Below are 12,509 nucleotides of genomic sequence, written 5' to 3' on the forward strand. Positions count from 1 at the left end.
CAAAGTGAATGTGTATAAACTTGTAAAATAAGTTCATTAAGTGAAAGGCTCTGTCTTTTTTTCTTCTTCAATTTTCAATATTTAAAGCTTATTAGAGTTTTTACAAAAGACTTAATCATGTATTTTTTTTAAATGAATAATATGTTTTTAACCTAATAAAAAGTTAACGAAGCAGCCTCGCAATACTTTGTTTGGAAGGAAATAGAGTTTAAATAGTGACCTATTTTTCCAGCCAAGAGTTGATGTAAACCAAGCTGTCATGTTAACTATTTCCATTAGAATAGAATCATGTTAATTACAAATTCATTTTGGCTTAAAAGTATAGTTGTCAGGGGCGCCTGGGTGGCTCAGTCAGTTAAGCATCCAGCTCTTGATTTCAGCGCAGGTCCTGACCTCACATTTGAGACTGAGTGACATGTAGGGGGATGGAGCCTCATGTCAGGCTCTGCGCTAAGGAAGGAAAGTGCTCGTGAGTCAGGTGTACTGGATATAGTGAAGAGACAGCCTTTTCCTCACGGCTCTTTGTCATAGATGAATTGACCATACAAACAAGGGTTTATTTCTGGGCTCTCTGTTCTGTTCTGTTGATCCATGTGTCTTATTTTTGTGCCAACACCATAATCTTTCGATTACTGCAGTTTTGTAGTGTATCTTGAAATTGGGGATTGTGATACCTCCAGCTGAGTTCTTTCTCAAGATTGCCTTAGCGATTCAGGGTCTTTTGTGGTTCCATACCAATTTTAATATTATTTTGTTCTAGTTCTATGAAAAATGTGGTTGATATTTTATAGATTTTGCATGCCTTATTTTAAAAATTGTTTTCAAATTCTTAAATGTATTTTTTGTTTCCTTTCGGTTTACTAATTCTTTGAAACTCAGTGTGACATTTGCTTTACGGTCGAATTACACGGTCAGTTTTTAGAAATACTCCATATGTATTTGAAGATCATGTTTTGCCAAGTTGGTGGACACAAAGATCTTTACAAGTCCATTAAAATCAAACTTAAGTACACAACTGAGTACTAACCAGGAAATGACTCTTGGCTGGGGAAAGAACCACCTGAGAGGATTAGAGGTGACAGTGTGTGGGGCTTCCATGCGACTGTGAGTAGTGCCTATTCCCACTAGCCAGACTGGAAAAACCTCATGATTCATGCAGGATTAGGCAGAGGACACGGAAAGACCTTCCATCATACCGGGGAACAATTAGCCCTAGCTTGAGCACTGCTTCAAGCACACATAACAAATCTTAAAAGAAAATCTGATAGGAGCAAACTGTGTCCCGGAAAAAAAGATTGAGAATAATTTTGGGAAAACAAAAATATCAAAGGAGGTATAACTCACAATATCTACCAGCAATAACAGAAAGCTCTCCAGAAAACACTCAGATATTTGGAAACTAAATAACATGCTTGTAAATATGGGTCAAAGAAGAAATCAAAAAGGAAATTAGAAGTTGCTTGAGCTGAGTGAAAATGCAAACACAGCATGTCAGAATTCATGGGGTGACATTAAAGCAGTATTTAGGGGGAAATTATAGCACTAAATGTCTCTTTGAGATGAGAAGATAGCTCTTAAATCAGTGACCTCAGCTTCCACCTTAAGAACCTAGAAAAACAAGAGCAAATTACATATTAAGTAAGAAGAAGAAAAGAAATACTAAAGATCAGAGTGGAAATAAATGATCTAGAAAACAGAAAAACAAGAGAGAAAATCAATTACACCCAAACCTGTTTTTTTGAGATTAAAAAAAAAAATTGATAAATCTCTAGCTATGCTGATCAGAGATGGCATAAATTACCAATATCAAGAATGAGAAAGGTAACATCAATAGAGAGTTTACAGATATTAGTAGAAATATGATAACTTTAAGCCAATAAATTTGCTATTTAGATGAAATATTCTCATTCTTTGAAAGGCACAAACTAACAAAACTCAAGAAGAAATAGTTACCCTGAATAACTTTATGTCAACTTAAATAATTGAATTTGTAGTTAAAAATCTCCCTATAAAGAAAATTACAGGTCCAGACAGCTTCATTGGTGTTTTCCACTAAATATTTAAGAAAGAATACCAATTCAAAACAAATTTTTCAGAAAATTGCAGAGGAGTGAATATTTTCCAATTCATTTTATGAGTCCAGGTTATTCTATTTCTAAAAACCACACGTTATATAAAAAGAAAACTATAGACCACAATCTCTCATGAAAATAGATGCAAAAATCCTAAACAAAATTTTAGTAATTTTAAATCTAACAATGTATAAAAAATATAATACATCATAACCAAATGAGGTTTATCCCAGGAATGCAAGGTTGGCTTCAACATTAAAAAAATCAGTCAGTGTAATTCACCATATTAATAAACCAAAAAGAAAGAGCATATGATTGTCAAAATATATGAAGAAAAAGCATTTGGCAAAATCCAACACCCATTCATGACAAACTCTTAACAAATTAAAAATAGGAGGTGTCTGAATGGCTCAATCAGTTGAGCATCCAACCCTTGATTTCCACTCAAATCATGATCCTAGGGTCATGGGACTGAGCCCCGTGTCAGGCTTCGCCCTGAGCACTGACATGGAGCCTGCTTAGGATTCTCTCTCTCTTTCCCTCTGCCCTTCTCTGCTACTCTCACTCTCAATGTCTCTAAAATAAAAAATTAAAAATAAAAAAAGAGGATTTTCTCAATCTACAAAAACCCTATAGCAAACATCATATTTAATAGTATAAGACTGAATACTTTCCTCCTATGATTGGGAGCAAGACATAAAGATGTCTGCCCTTATGATTTCTAATAAAATTGTATTGGAGATTCAATTGACGATTCAATAAAGTTAAGAAAAAAGTAATAAAAGGCATTCTGATTAGAAAGGAAGAAGTAATGCTGTTTTTATTCACAGAAAATATGATTGTCTATGTAGAATATCCAGTGGATCCACAAATAAGCTACCAGAACTGAATGAGTTTAGCAAAGTTAAAAGATACCAGATCGACACATAAATATGTGTTTTATTTCTGTATAATAGCAACAAGCAATCAGAAATTGAAATGAAAAGGATACTATTTAAAACAGTGCAATGGGGCGCCTGGGTGGCTCAGTCAGTTGAGCATCCGACTGTTGATTTTGGCTCAGATCATGATCTTGTGGTTCCTGAGATGGAGCCCCACATCAAATTCTGTGCTGTCAGTGCAAAGCCTGCTTGAGATTTTCTCTTTCTGTCTCTCTCTCTCTGCCCCTCCCCACTCAAAATAAATAAATAAACATTTAAAACTGAAAAAAAATTAAAACCGTGCAATGGACTTAATGTTTGTGTTCCCCCCAAAATTCACATGTTGAAACCCTAATCCCAATGTGATGATATTTGTAGGTGGGGGTCTTGGGAGATAATTAGGTCACGAGGGTGGAGGAATGAGATCAGCGCCCTTATAAGAAGAGGACAGAGTACTAGATAGCTTTTTTTCCCACCATGTGAGGACACATCAAGAAGATGAAGATAAGCCAGAAAAAGGCCAGTCACCAAGAGCTAAATTCTGACGTAAGCCTGGAGAGCTGATACACCTTAGAGACAGGGCAGTAAAAGTAGATTGTTGGCCTTGGAGCTGAAGCTGGGGGTAAACTGCTGTTGGTGGTCTTTATTAATAGGAATTGGGAAAAAAGAGCGTATCTGCATACCAGTGACCAGAAAATGTGTTAACTTACTGAAGCAGTGAAACCATACCTGGTACAGTAGCTACAACTGGAGTCGCTGCCTGGTTAAGCTTATGATAATCCGCCATCATTCTCCAATAGCCTTCTGTCTTCTGCACAGGCCACGTAGGTGAGTTGAATGGGTGTGGGATAGAAACCACCACTTCTGCATCTTTCACGTCCTTGAGGGTATTACTGACCTCTACAATCTCTCCAGAAAGGCAGTATTGTGTTTGGCGTACTATTTTCCTAGGCAGAGAGAGCTGTATTGGCCTCCATTTGGTCTTTTCCACCCTAATAACCCTCACTCCACAGAACAGGGAACGAGTGCGGGGATTCTGCCAGTTAATAAGTGTATCTATTACAATTATGCATTCTGGAACTGGTGAAAGAACCGCAGGATGGGTTTAGAGACTCACCAGGTCCGCTATGAGATAAGCCTCCTTTGATTTTTCTCCATAAGCCCCTTCTATGATGGTAGGCCATAGTGATGTTTTGAGTCTCAGCATTAGTGTCGATTCAGAGCCAGTGTCCAGTACTCCCCATCAAACAGTTACCTTGGTAAAAGGCCCGAGATCCCTTCAGGGAAGGCTAGGAGAAAAATGAACAGTATAAGTTTTTGGCAGTGCAGATCAAGGATCAATTCCAACAGATCAATTCCTTATACAGATCAAGGAAGAATTTAGTACACTTCTTGTCTATTTCACTTCTAGAAATACTGCGATCAAATAGCCAGTGCCATAGTGATGTACAGGTCAGACTATCCTGATTGCTGCTTTTACTCTGCTGTCTCTTACAGTTGCCACGCCCACCTTGCGCCTGGAGGCTGAATGCTGCCACTTGGCCCTGTCAGCCCGGGGTTCCAATTACTTCCATTGCATCTAGATTTCCCAAGTCAGTGACTTAGTCCCTACTAAGGTCTGGCCTACAGAAAAGAGTGAGTGATCACAGAGCTTTTCAAGGATGCTGGGGCTCTCCTCACAAATTTCGTTTCCACAGTTGTGATAAAAAGTATGCTTTCTAGGCTCTCTGATGTGGGAGAGTAGGCCTTAAATGACAAATTCACTCTAACGTTCCACTCTCCCCACATCTCTGAATCCCTTCCTTTACATTAAGCCAAGGCAGATCTGTCATTTCTAAATCACTCACTGTGGGCCACCTCTCGGTCTATGTTTTAGTCAACCAATGAAACTGTTAGAACTCTTCTTAACTCCCTGAGCTGCAACATTAATTGCAGAATCTAAGTTTAGTGAGTCTGTATCAATGAATTTGGCTCAATTTCCACTGTTACCCCACACCCTCAACATCTGTTCCTACATAGGTCCCTCATTTAGAAATCTGTATAAAGTCAAAAACTCAAATACTTCTGGAGTAGAGCGGACCTCCTCATGGGTCACACTTTTTACCTCACCTCTAGGGACCTGCTGTGACTTCAGTTCAGTTAGAGGTCTAGAAACAAAAAGGAGTGGTAGGGGTGGGTTCTGAGGAGAATCAGGATTGTCTTTTATAGCACCTCCATCAGAGGAGACCATATCAGTTTCCTTGGGCAATGCAGGGTTAATTCCCTCAGACTGGGTTAATTTCCTCAAAGAAGACTTTTCGGAATTTAGGGACTCAACGTTTCCAGCTTTATCAGGGTTCGACTCACACATCGCCATTCCAACTTACAGGATCCCATCCAATACCGTCACTAAACAGTAGGCACTTTATGAGGCTGGGAGTTGGGCTTGCATTGTAATTCAGCTAGTCACAGGATACGATCCTACACTAGATTTTCAGCAATCTTGACCCTGTGGCTACAGAAGATACAGTTCTCTCTAGGGCACACATAGAAGATCTCGGGTAATGTATGCAGCACTTGAGCTAGGAATTCTAATCCCTCAGCTCATCCTTTTATTTCACGACTTTGTCCAGTGACATTAGGAGCAACAAGGTAATCTCATTAAACTTGTTAGTTTTCCAAAACTGTTGAAAAGTTTCATATACATGGTGACCCAGCTCCTTGCTTCTTATACTAGTTGATTAGAAGTGTCCAGTGGAGATATTTAGTGTCTTGCTATTACCAGATCAATCCATGGACTATCAGTGCCCTCTCTACTACTAGAGTAATTAGCATCTTTAAATCTAATCAGATTAGAGGGTCCATTCCAGAAACCCCAGAAACAATTCAGAAAACTCATTCTTAAAATTCTATTCCTGGAGAACCAATCTTAGTATCAAAGTCTGTACTAGTTGGGTTCTCCGGAGAAACAGAATCTAAAAGGGTTTCTGTGTGTGTGTGTGTGTGTGTGTGTGTGTGTGTGTGTGTACGTGCGCGTGCAGGGGTGGGAGGGAAGAGGGAGAGAGAGAGATTTATTATAAATAATTGGATTGTGGAGACTGAGATGCCTCAAGTTCTACAGTTGGCAAATTGGAGACCTGGGGAAGCTGATGGTGATGTTCCAGTTCCAGTCTGAAGGCCTGCGAACCAGGATAGCTAAGAGTGTAAGTTCCAGTCTGAGTCTGAGTCTGAAGGCAGGAGAAGACTGATGTCCCTGAGTGAAGACTGTCAGGTAGAGAGCAATTTGTTCTCATTTGGGTCAGCCTTTTTGTTCTATTCAGGCCTCTAGTGATTGGGTGAGAGCCACTCACAAAAGGGACAGCTCTCTGGTTTATCAGTCTACTGATGTAAATGTTAACCTTTTTCAACACCACCCCCCCCCCACACACACACACACACATACTCAAAACAATGTTTGACCAAATATCTGGGTACCTTATGGCACAGTCAAGTTGGTACATAAAAATTAACCATCGCAGATGGTAAGGGTTAAAGTTGCCATCGAACAAGAGATGGAAGCTGGCTGATAAAGTTGGCAAAGCCGGTAGATGAAAAATCCTGTGTTCTCAGGACTCTGGAGTACCCATGCTTACCTGCCCTGGAAGCTTCCATGGAGGCTCCTACATGAGGAAACTAAATAAATTTACAGCTTGTTTAAACCACTCTTATTTTGGTTTTTGTTATAGCCTTTAAAACCAATATCAAAATTATATTTTGCCTTTTGGGTTCTTGAATATATTTGGCTCTGGAGGAATTCAGAGTGAAGGAAAAATATTAAGTTCTTTTGGAAATGTTGTGGATTTTCTCCCCTATATGTGTGTCAATATCAGGATTGAAGATGTAGATAAAAAAAAAAAATAAAGGGGCACTTGGGTGGCTCAGTCGGTTAAGTGTCTGACTTCTGCTCAGGTCATGATCTCGCAGATCATGGGTTTGAGATCCTCGTCGGGCTCTGTGCTGACAACTCAGAGCCTGGAGCCTGCTTCAGATTCTGTGTCTCCCGCTATCTCTGCCCCTCCTCCGCTCTGTGTCTCTCTGTCCCCAAAATAAATATAAACATTAAAAAAATTTTTTTAAATAAAATATATTTGTAACAAAAAGTGTCTTTTTTTTTTTTAATGGCCTTAAGATAGTCTACAAAGGTATTTTGCCAAATATATAACAGGATGTGATGTGGGGGTGAAATTCTATCTGTAATTCCTAGTTCTTTCTTTCTTAAACTGGTGAAAAGGCAGCTAGGGGGACACCATGTTGCGGTCCTTGAGCAAATTCTAGCTTTGACTTGGAGATGAAATATTTGTCTGGCTAATCTTACCTAGCAGTGTTGAGGTTTACATGAGGGCTTGCTTTTTATTAGGCATGTACTGATCTGACTTGTTTGAGTTTTATTGGCACTTACAACCATGAGAAGATCACTGATTCATAACAGCAGAATTTTAGGTGATTCATTCAATTCATTAATCAAAATGATTATTTCAGCAATGATTTACATTTGAGAATCAGTAACTAACTTATCTTTTCTGATTTAAAGGTACTTGAATTATTTGGTATCAAAAGACTGAAATATTTGTATTTGTTGAAGTATAATTTATATAAAATAGAATGCACATATCGTGGGTGTTTCAATGCCCTGTAACCTCTGTCTACGTCATGGAGATATTTCAGAAGTAATCACATCAGGCTTTTATGAATGGGTATTGATGGTGAAGGAGAAAATAACTCAAAGATTTCTTCCAGATTTCTTGTTTAATCAACTGGCCATATGTAAATACTATTTCCTGAGATTGTGAGTACTCAGAAGATTATATGTTAATATGAATGTGAGTGTGAGTGTACCCATGCGTGTGTTTGGTGGAGAGAAGCATAGATGGAAATGTTGGTGTCAATTTTTGACATACAGATTTTTTCAGTGCTTCCAGAACAAGTGGTGATGCTTATTAGACACTTGTCTGGAGTTCAAGAGACAAAGAACTCAACTAGAGATATAAATTTGCTCATAATCAGCAAATAAATGGTTATTGAATGATGGGTAAAGTTGCCTACAAAGAAGTATATAGCTCTTGGAGGTAACTAATAGATTGTTTCCTAATATGGCTTCCATGGTGGACTAGTTCTGTTAGATACTTTCATAAAATTACTTTGTGATCAAATAAGTTTAGAAAATGCAACCAAGAGTACCCCTCTCTTGAAAATGTACAAGATACGTTATTGGATTAAAGACCAGGGAGTCCACTGTATCAAATTATGTTTCACATTTCATAATGCTGTGTTTCCCAAACGCCCCCCACTGTCATACTAAGGAAGAAGGAAACCAAATCCTACCAGTCTTCTGCCTTGTGGTTTTACCTTGTGGATGACCCACACCCAAGCAACTTGGCCCTGGGCAAGTGGAATTCGGATTCACTTTCCAATAACAGTAGGATAGACAGGTCTTTGCGCTTAGAGTTGCAATGCAATCAAGTATTTTTATTTGTTTCTGTTTGCCAAATGTTTAACATCATATTTAAAGCAAATTATAGGTTCTATGTCCTACGTATATACTCATTTTATTTTTTTAACTCAATTTAAAATTTGATATTGGTGTTAATGTTTAAATACTAAGATAACCATAACTTTGCTTTATTGTAGTACTATAGCAGAAGATGTTAAATCACTTAAAGATGTTTTTGAATATAATTAATATCCTTCTTTCTTTGTTTCTTACCTAATATGTTTATGGCTTTGAATAGGCTGTAGCAGTGGGGTGGTTGCTTAATCTTTCCAATGGGGCAAGGAACCCAGGCTGTAAGGATATGTAGTGCCTATTCAATTAAACAGGATTCTTTTATAGTTTAACAAGGAAAAAGGCATCTGGGTATGATATTCTAAAGTAAAATTGACTGGAATACTCTTATGCACTTCGTAGGTTCATCCAGTGCCTCTTTGCTGCTGACCTTCAGAGGTCATCAAGCTGTCTCAGCCATATTCCACTCTACCTGGATGTCCATAGGCACCTCAAGCCTGAGGTACCCCAGACAGAGCTTGTTATCTTATTCTCACCGAAAGGAGATGTGGGAAAGCTTTGATTGTTTCTGTTATAGTTACTTTTCCTCTTGGTTTTCTATTTTGCCTCAAGACATTCATTGGTTGATTTTGCGCAGCTCAGAAATTCAGTCAAGTATCCTCCCCTCTCTTTTTCGAATCCAGTCAGTCACCAATTCAGTTGGTCTGAAAGGCTTTTGCACCTCTGGACTCCACCCTGCCCTTGGATGATAGATTGTCTTGAGTCCGATCATCATCTCTCATCTGGGTTGTTGCAATAGCCCTTATCTGGTTTCTCTGCCTCTACTCTCTCAGGATTTCAGTCCCTCTCCTGTCTCCACCCTTCTGCTAGAGTTATCTGTCTAAAACACAGATCTGATCAAGTACTTCTGCTTTTACAATCTTTAATGACCATCTACAGGGAGACAATCTTTGAGTGGATTAGAAATCCTAATCTGATTTCAGGTACTTTCTTAATCTCATCTCCCACTTCTTTCTCCACTTCTACTTACACAACTTCTCCCAGACACAATATGGGTTTGTTATTCTCTGTCCCTATGGTGTGCTTCCATTCTCTGTGTCCTTGCCTTTTCATCACTCTCCGTTGCCTTCTTTCTCCTTAAATTCTGACTTCTACAGGTAGAAGGAATTTCCCACTCTTCTTATACCTCTGTCACAGCACTAAATGTGTTATGAAAACTAAGTGTATATGTGTAACCCTATCCCACGATAGATGGTGAGCTTCTCAAGCAAGGGTTGGCAAATTTTTTCTGTAGAAGACTGCAGGCCACAGTTGTCTCTGTGTTAACTACTCAATTCAGCCATCTTAGTGTGAAAGCATTCACAGATAAATTATAGAGGAAATGAGTGTGGCTGAATTTCTATAAAATTTTACTTACAAACAGAAATTTGAATTTCATGTAATTTTTACATGTCACAAATATTTTTCTTCTTTTGCCACCCCACCCGCCACCAACCATTAAAAAAATCTGACAACTATTCTTAGTTCTTGGCGCACACAAACACAAGATTGGACTGCGGACTGTAGTTTGCTAAGCGTGTTCTAAATGGTAGGGCTATTTCATATTTATTTTCAGTAGGTAACAAAATACCTGGCACTGAACGAATGTTTGCTAAAATGAATCATATAGAGACAAATGGTTTTCATTTTATGTTCTATTCCATTACAAACTGTGGTGGTGTGACAGAGTAAAAATTTTTTAATTAACTGAAGATGAAGTAGAAAACCATTTTTAAATTTCAACCTTTGTTTGAAAATCTTTCTGAGGTATGTTTTTCCAATTTTCTGCCCTAGTAAGTACAGTTTAGTTAATGCATTTAATGATTATCTTGCAGTGCCCCCAGGTCATGATTACAGATAAGAATCTCTTTGTGCAGCCAACTAAATGTAGATTATAGAAGGTATAGCTGATTGAACCCCAAATGCATATAGCCTGGGATTTACTTCAGATACTGCTTTCTTGATGCAGAGGTTCAAGCTGTGCTATGCACTTCTTTTCTAGTGATCTCTTTTCCTCTGTAAAGTGGGGCATAGGAACCCAGACTCAACCAAACGAAACTAATTACCGAAAGGTTCTCATTCTTTGGGTTCCAGTTCTATTGCTCCCTATATAGGGAAGGAACGCTGAGCATTGGTGTCATTGATTGCTTCTGTCTTTCTTCTTAGCCCCTCACCCAAGGGAGTTAAAAGTGCAGTGTTGTTAAAGAGAAAACATTGAAAACAAGCAAGTTTGTAACACTGACCTAAGGAAAAAAAGTCACAGGTATCTACAGCATGGACCCTCATTTTAATGATCCAGTTGAAGTTTTCTTTTAAATTAGAGTGCCAAAATGGAAATTCAGAATAATATAATACTGGAACCACCTAGGAGTCCCACCACCCTTTGTGGTGAAAGCACAAAGGCTCGTGATTTTTTCCACCCAGAGTTTACCTGAGCACTTTTCTCTCTTCTACTCGTTGTAGATTGTCTACCTTGTTTTTCAGCATGGAACAGTGGTAAAGGTACTCATCTGGATCACAAGGACTTGAGTCCCTATTTACTCATTTGAGTAAATGCAGTCAATGTGGGATCCTGGAATAGATCCTGGAATAGAAAAAGGACATTGGGAGAAAACTGCAGAAAGTTGAATTACATTTATAATTTAGTTAATGGTTCTGTATCAGTATTATGTAATGTTAATTTCCTGGTATAAACATCACATAGCTGTTATATAAATTGTAAACATTCGGGGAAGCTGAGTGAAGGATATTTGGGAACGATATTTTTGGGGCAACATTTCTGTAAATCTTAAATTATTTCAAAACAAAAAGAGAAAGAAGAACAAGACCAAAAGGAAATAAAGAAATCTTGCTGGACCTTCCTTCAAAATATATGTAGAATCTGGTCACTTCCTATAACCTCTGTTAAAACCACTTTGACTCAATTCATCACTATCTCTCACTTGGATTATTATAATAACTTCCTAATTGGTCTTTTTGCTTCTATTCTTGGTCCCTCAGAGTCAATTTTCAGTGCAGTAGCCAGAATAATTATAAGCAAAAAATTAAAACTCTACAGTATACTGCCATTAGTCTTAGGGTGAAGCCCCAAGTTCTTACATTGGTGAAGAACAGCCACCATCTGGCCCACAGCCCCCCGTGGTCCCCCCTTGCACACTTTCCCACTTCTCACTTCCTCCAGCCATGTTGACCTCCTTGCTGTTCCCTGAGCATATCAGGAACATTCCCATTGTAGAACCTGTGCACTGGCTATTTCTTCTGCTAGGAACAGTCTTTCTCCAGATACCATTATGTTCTCGTGTTTGAATATCATTTCAATGAGGCTGACTTACACTCTTTAACAATTTTACCCCCCACTGCCTGATGCTCATCTGAACTGGAACTTGCATTCCTCTTAGCGCTGTTCTACCTAAAAGAAATTTCCATTGCACTTCTCATCTTCTAAGACACTGTTTAAGTTTATGTATTTATCATCATGGTCATTGTCATCGTCATTATCATTATTAATGGGCTAGTCTCCCCAGACTCAAATGTAAACTCCAGGAGAGCAGGAATCTTTTCCTATTTTGTTTCCTGGTATATCTCAAGAGCCTAGAAAAATTCCTGGCATAGGGGCACCTGGGTGGCTCAGTCGGTTGAGTTTGACTCTTGATTTTGGCTTGGGTCATGGTCTCATGGTCGTGGGATCCAGCCCCATGCTCAGCATGGAGCCCGCTTGGGATTCTCTCTCTCTCTCATAAAAAAAGAAATAAAAAGAAAAAAAAAATTCCTGGCACAGAGTAGGCACTCCATAAATACTTGTTAATGAATTGAATTAATGAATTGAATAAAAGGATAGACAGAAATTGAAAACTACTTTGTCGGTAAAGGAAAAAATAGTGTGTAGTACAACTTTATGGCTATTGATTTGGGTCATGGGAAGGAAAAATGCCCCACTAATCAACACAGAAAAAAATA

The sequence above is a fragment of the Panthera leo genome, chromosome A1 (genome assembly GCF_018350215.1).
Source record: "Panthera leo isolate Ple1 chromosome A1, P.leo_Ple1_pat1.1, whole genome shotgun sequence".
In the NCBI taxonomy this organism is placed as follows: Eukaryota; Metazoa; Chordata; class Mammalia; order Carnivora; family Felidae; genus Panthera; species Panthera leo.